The sequence below is a fragment of the Anolis sagrei genome, chromosome 2 (genome assembly GCF_037176765.1).
Source record: "Anolis sagrei isolate rAnoSag1 chromosome 2, rAnoSag1.mat, whole genome shotgun sequence".
NCBI classification, from domain to species: Eukaryota; Metazoa; Chordata; class Lepidosauria; order Squamata; family Dactyloidae; genus Anolis; species Anolis sagrei.
The window spans coordinates 62,191,061-62,197,663 of record NC_090022.1 but is presented as its reverse complement, the minus strand read 5'-3'; positions in this window follow the sequence as shown (position 1 = coordinate 62,197,663).

The window sequence follows — 6,603 nt, the reverse complement described above, 5'->3', positions numbered from 1 at the left end:
AGTTTAATAAACATTTTCCACATTTGAATGATAGAACCAGTTAGGAAATGACATAGCCCAGGAACAAAAATCATGTTACACGGTGTAATAGAAACAAATTACATTTAAACAGCAATTTTCAAGTTCTGAGAAACGGCAATATAACTACTGAACAGACATTTTGTATCTGACATTCATGAGCTATTAAACTCACATGCCAAAATAGATTCAATTGCAAGTGGCACCTCCTGGTCTTTTTTACTAGCTGGCATTTGTACACCAACACAATTCCCTACTCCACCTCTGAATCATATCCATAATTACTTTAATAATCAAAGAGAAATATAGGGCACCCTTGTGATTATGGCCATGTTTTTATGTTGTTTTTTATGAGCCAATGTGTGTGGTATAGTGGTTCAAATAGTGGTTCAAATGCTTTACTAGGACTGAAGTGACTTTGGTTGAAATCACAACTCAGCCATAAACTTCAATGGGCTGGCTCTGTTCTTAACCTAATTGACCTAACAAAATTATTGTGAAAGATTGGAAAAACGGGGAAGTATTATATATTCCAACATGAGCATCTTGAAAGAATATGTGAAATGAAACAAAATAATTCTTGTTTTATATAACATAATACTTAACAACCACAGCTAAGTACTTCTACAAAGTTAGAAACAAGGGCAGTGGGAAAATCAGAAGTGAAGGACTACCTGCCCTTGGTATAGTCTATGCCTCCCTCCAATACTTGTGCCAGCAAGAAGTCCCACACAAGAAGTCTGAGCTACTATTTTATTTTACTGTAGATGAGCTTTGCCACCCAGACAGGGTGAGGTAAACTGTAAGACTGCCCTGAGGCCATTGCAAATTGCCCATCATGGCCATTTTCGAGTGAGAGTGTAGGCGAGTCAATACAATGCATTTAGGTCTGAAGCTATTTAGTACTGTCTGTCATCACTTTGAGGAACCTCCTTCAGGAAAACGTGTGCCAAACATGTGTGGGTTTCCTACCTCAAAGCGCTGCCTGACCTGTCAGTTGTAATAAAACAGGCTCAAGACCTTGGGAGGCAAATTGCATACTGATTTTGGTCTTTCAGTTCTGACAATACAATGGTGGCTATATGAATTTTATTAAACCCAGGGAGCCAGTCTAACACACACACCAAAGAAAGACAAGCCACTGAGGAATAGATGCCATACCATGAAATATCTGACAAATAGACAGGATCCACTGGCTTGTTGAAAGGTTTTTTTTTGTTTACATCCATATTTCTTATTTTACCAGGTTTTATTTATATACACACAAATCAGGAACTTTGGTTTATTTGCTTTAATTACACTACAAGAGAACTTAAAGCTCTTATTTAATGAACAGTGTGGGACATCAACTGCATTCAACCACGTTTGACATGCTGACAGGCAGGCCTCAAACATTAAAGTCCTGCCAAGTCGTGCCAAAGGACTATAATACCCCACACGTCTTCGTTTTGTTCGGCCAACCTTGATCTGCATACACCACGGAAGGTGTCTCAGTCAATTCCGGCCATTTGGTATGCCTTTGCTTCCCACAATCCTGCCATACTAGCAGGTTTCTTGAATTTCTACTCAGGAGATTCAAGATATATGCCATCCAGCCATGTTTTCTTCAAATCTATTATCAGTTAACATAAGAAGATGCTAACAGCTTAAATTCATTCACTGTTGTCCTCATATATAAGTTTAGTCAAAAATCAATGCAAAATAATAATAATAATTTACTTATACCCTGCTTTGTCTCTCCCAAAAGAGACTCAATGTGGCTCAAAGGAACTCAAAAATTGTATTGGGTCAATGTGATTACTATATGGAATCAGAGTTGGAAGAGATTCCCAAGGCCATCCAGTTCAGCCCCCTGCCATGCAGGAACACCCAATCAAAGCACTCCCAACAGATAGCCATCCAGCCTCTGCTTTAAAACATGTACTTTAACTTTTATCAGAAAATGAACCATCCCATTACCTGAGTAGAGTGGCAAAAGGCAAGGGCTTAGTCAATCCTGAGAGAATCTTGAAAGGGCCCTTCCACACAACCATATAACCCAGAATATCAAGGCAGATAATCCACAATATCTGCTTTGAACTAGATTCTCTGAGTCCATACTGCATTATAATCCAATTCAGTGTGGATTTTATACAGCCGTGTGGAAAGACTGTGAAAGAAGCACTAACCCTCCTATTCCCTCTGCCATTGTTCTGATTCTGGCTCTTTTGAATATCTGGGCAGAAAAATGTAGGTGATAGCCAGGGGTGGCTGGCCCCCTGAGATGGCAGGAATGAGGAATTTATCCGTGAGTCATATCAAAATCTATAAAGCTTTGCCCCCAATCCTTACCTTGACTGTTATTATACGTATATTATACGTAAGTATAAATAGCACATAGTTTGAATTATATGCAAACAAGAGTGAATCAATAAAGTTGAATGGGCACATTGTTTTCCGCTGCTCTCAAATATTTAATTTGTGCTATTTTTTAAAATGGCAAGTTGTATATTAATGTAATAACAGTAATAATTCTAAAACTAGCTCCATCCACACATGTCATTACATTGAACAATTTTTTTTACTGTAATTTCCAGGTGCCTGAGCCTGGCATCCTCCTTCTGGCCTCAGGGTGAGGGGAGGAATCATAAACAAGTGTTCCTTGAAAATATTTTTTACTACATTTTGGTGGCTGCTTTGGCATGGCTGCTGCAGGCTCTCAAGGAGGCAGAGGTTGCCCTCTTCAATTCTCTAACTTTCAGAGTTTTCTAATCCATTGTTAGTATTAAGGATCAGAGTCAGGGATTGGTGGGCACAGGGAATTATTGAGCTGCCTCAGTGATCACTGCTTCAGGAATTGATAAATACAGTACAATGTTGTTGGTTTGTGACTTCTCCTATCTCATCCTTACCTTTCCCAATTCTGATTCCCTCTTTTCTTAATGTTGAAGTCATTTCCTAGCCTGTGGTTACCATTGATAGCAAAAACGGGTTAAACACCCTTTATCCAGTAATCAAAAATACTCCAAAAACTGAATTTGTCACATGGTGGATGAGATAGTGACACAAACTTTGTTTCATGTACCACGTTATTAAAATATTGTGTATAAAATTACCTACAGGCTGCATGTATAAGTTATATATGAAACATAAATGAATTTAGTGATTAAACTTGGGCCCCATCACCAAGTAGTACGTGCAAGTATTCCAAAATCTGTAAAAGTCTGAAATTGAAAACACTTCTGGTTTCAAGAATTTTGGATAAGAAAGACTCTACCTCTATCATGGTTTTTCTTCTTCAGCTCTTCAAGTAACTTCATTACTTTCTCTTTTAATTTTTGGTTTCAATTCTCTCCTTTTCTTTTTGTTCACCCACCCACTAGCTCTGTTGAGGCCTGATATGAAGAGGAGTAGGGGGACCCTTTGCTGATGGGGCCGGATACTCTTGAAATAGAGTCTGAATGGGAGCCCACCATTTCTGTATTGCCTCTGGGGGAAAGTAATTCTCAGAATGATGGGAATTGCTTCACAGACAGATCTGATTGTGGTGAGAATGTTTCACATGATATGAGCCAAAGGCTTTGCTTGACCCTGGGAATAATGCAAAGGAGGAGGGAGAGGATAGGTTGTTGCCTATATCTCAGTGCCTTCAATTAAGGTGAGATAATGCTAGGCAAAGGCAATTAAAGTTCTCACAGCGTCTAAAAGATAAACAAAATGCCAAGTGGTAGATCATTAGTGTCTCCATGGAAATACTCGGTTTCTTAAGTCAGCTTTGTGAGTTGTTCTTTGTGAGAGCAACTTTGCATGTTCAAGAGAAGGTTATTCTGTTTGTATGAGCTCCAGGATATAAGATTTTGGGCCTTGCTTTCATGTCATGTTTCCTGGTTTGGAATTGGAGAGTCAAGTTCTGTGGATTTCTGGCTTTACTTTCTATAGTGATCTGTGTGGTTTACTGCATCAAGAATATTATGACTGTAACTTGCATTTTGGAATGTTCCTTGAAACCCGTATTTGAAATGTATTCATGCTTCTGCCTTTTATGTATACTTTGAAGATACTTTTCTAGTTTTTACTTTGGAACGTATTTTTGAATGAGCTTTTTCTATATTACACTTTTTTTTACAATAAACTTTAACTCAGTTGACTGTTTCTTTGTTGGCCAAGCATTATTTTGGGTACAGAGGTGTCAGATCAATGGCTGGGCTGCAACTAACTCAATCCTAGCTAAATTTATTTTCCTCTTCTGATTCACTGGGGCCCACATCCAATAGCACGACCAGAAGCTATTCTTAAGTCTCTGGTTTTGGCCCCAAAATCTCAGAGACTCAGATGTTCCTGACAAAAGAATCCAAATTTTTATTATTCTGACTATTGAGGCATCTTTATTTTCACTGTAGTCAGGAAGCATTAATTAGGAGATGGTAAAACCATCTGCCAAGGAAAGAGGAAAGAACAAACATATTGGCATCATGGCTTTGCTGATTATTCCCTCCACAGGGAAAACTTCTGTCAAAACCCCACAAAATTATGACAAAACATTGGCACTGCTTTTGGGTGAAAACGACAATGCTTGTTGGGGGCAGTGTTAAATGGGGATATCTATTTGATCTCCAATTACACAGCTGAAGTGGGTTGGCAAAACACAGGTTTTGAACTGCAAAATCACAAAAAAATCTGACCAAACTACTATCAAACTTTGACATTAGTTTGCTCGTGACAGCAAATTTCAGGATTCATAGGTCACACAGCTGTCTTAACAACAGAGAAGAAGGTAAAGTTTACCATCAGGAGTTAAATATTTATTAATTGGATAATCTTTGAACAAACTAGAAAGGGAAATCCCTTTAGGTTCTTGTGGGTTTTTTCGGGCTATAGAGCCATGTTCTAGAGGCATTTCTCCTGACGTTTCGCCTGCATCTATGGCAAGCATCCCCAGAGGTTGTGAGGTCTGTTGGAAGTAGGAAAAATGGGTTTATATATCTGTGGAATGGCTGGGGAGGGGCAAGGAGCTCTTCCCTGCTGCAGTTAGGTGTGAATGTTTAGCTGATCACCTTCATTAGCATTTGAAGGCCTGCCTGAGCCTGGGAAAATCTGTTGCTGGGAGGTGTTAATCTGTGCCTGGTTTTTTCCTCTCTGTTGTTTAGCTGTTATAATTTTAGAGTTTTTTAATACTGGTAACCAGATTTTGTTCATTTTCATGGTCTCTTCCTTTCTGTTGAAATTGTCCACATGCTTGTGGATTTCAATGGCTTCTCTGTGTAGTCTGACATGGTGGTTGTTGGTGTGGTCCAGCATTTCTGTGTTCTCAAATAATATGCTGTGTCCAGGCTGGTTCATCAGGTGCTCTGCTATGGCTGACTTCTCTGGTTGAAGTAGTCTGCAGTGCCTTTCATGTTCCTTGATGCGTGTCTGGGCGCTGCGTTTGGTGGTCCCTATGTAGACTTGTCCACAGCTGCATGGTATACGGTAGACTCCTGCAGAGGTGAGAGGATCCCTCTTGTCCTTTGCTGAATGTAGCATTTGTTGGATTTTCTTGGTGGGTTTGTAGATTGTTTGTATGTTGTGTTTCCTCATCAGCTTCCCTATGCGATCAGTGGTTCCCTTGATGTATGGCAGGAACACTTTTCCTCTGGGTGGATCTTCATCTTGACTCTCGTGGCTTGTTCTTGGTCTTGCAGCTCTTCTGATGTCTGAGGTGGAGTATCCATTAGCCTGGAGAGCCCAGTTGAGGTGGTTCAGTTCATCTTGGAGGAGGTGGGGTTCGCAGATTCTTTTTGCACGGTCTGCCAAGGCTTTAATGATGCTTCTTTTTTGACTTGGGTGATGGTTGGAGTTTTTATGTAGATATCTATCTGTGTGTGTGGGTTTTCTGTAGATGGTGTGACCCAATTGTTGATCTGGTTTGCGGATGACTAGGACATCTAGAAAAGGCAGTCTTCCTTCATTTTCTTTTTCCATGGTGAACTGGATGTTTGGGTGGATGCTGTTAAGATGGTCCAGGAACCTGTTGAGTTCTTCTTCTCCATGGCTCCAAATGGTGAAGGTGTCATCCACATATCTGAACCATATCGTGGGCTTTTTGGTTGCTGTTTCCAGGGCTTGTTCTGCGTTTGGTGGTCTACATAGGGACCACCAAACGCAGCGCCCAGACACGCATCAAGGAACATGAAAGGCACTGCAGACTACTTCAACCAGAGAAGTCAGCCATAGCAGAGCACCTGATGAACCAGCCTGGACACAGCATATTATTTGAGAACACAGAAATGCTGGACCACACCAACAACCACCATGTCAGACTACACAGAGAAGCCATTGAAATCCACAAGCATGTGGACAATTTCAACAGAAAGGAAGAGACCATGAAAATGAACAAAATCTGGCTACCAGTATTAAAAAACTCTAAAATTATAACAGCTAAACAACAGAGAGGAAAAAACCAGGCACAGATTAACACCTCCCAGCAACAGATTTTCCCAGGCTCAGGCAGGCCTTCAAATGCTAATGAAGGTGATCAACTAAACATTCACACCTAACTGCAGCAGGGAAGAGCTCCTTGCCCCACCCCAGCCATTCCACAGATATATAAACCCATTTTTCCTACTT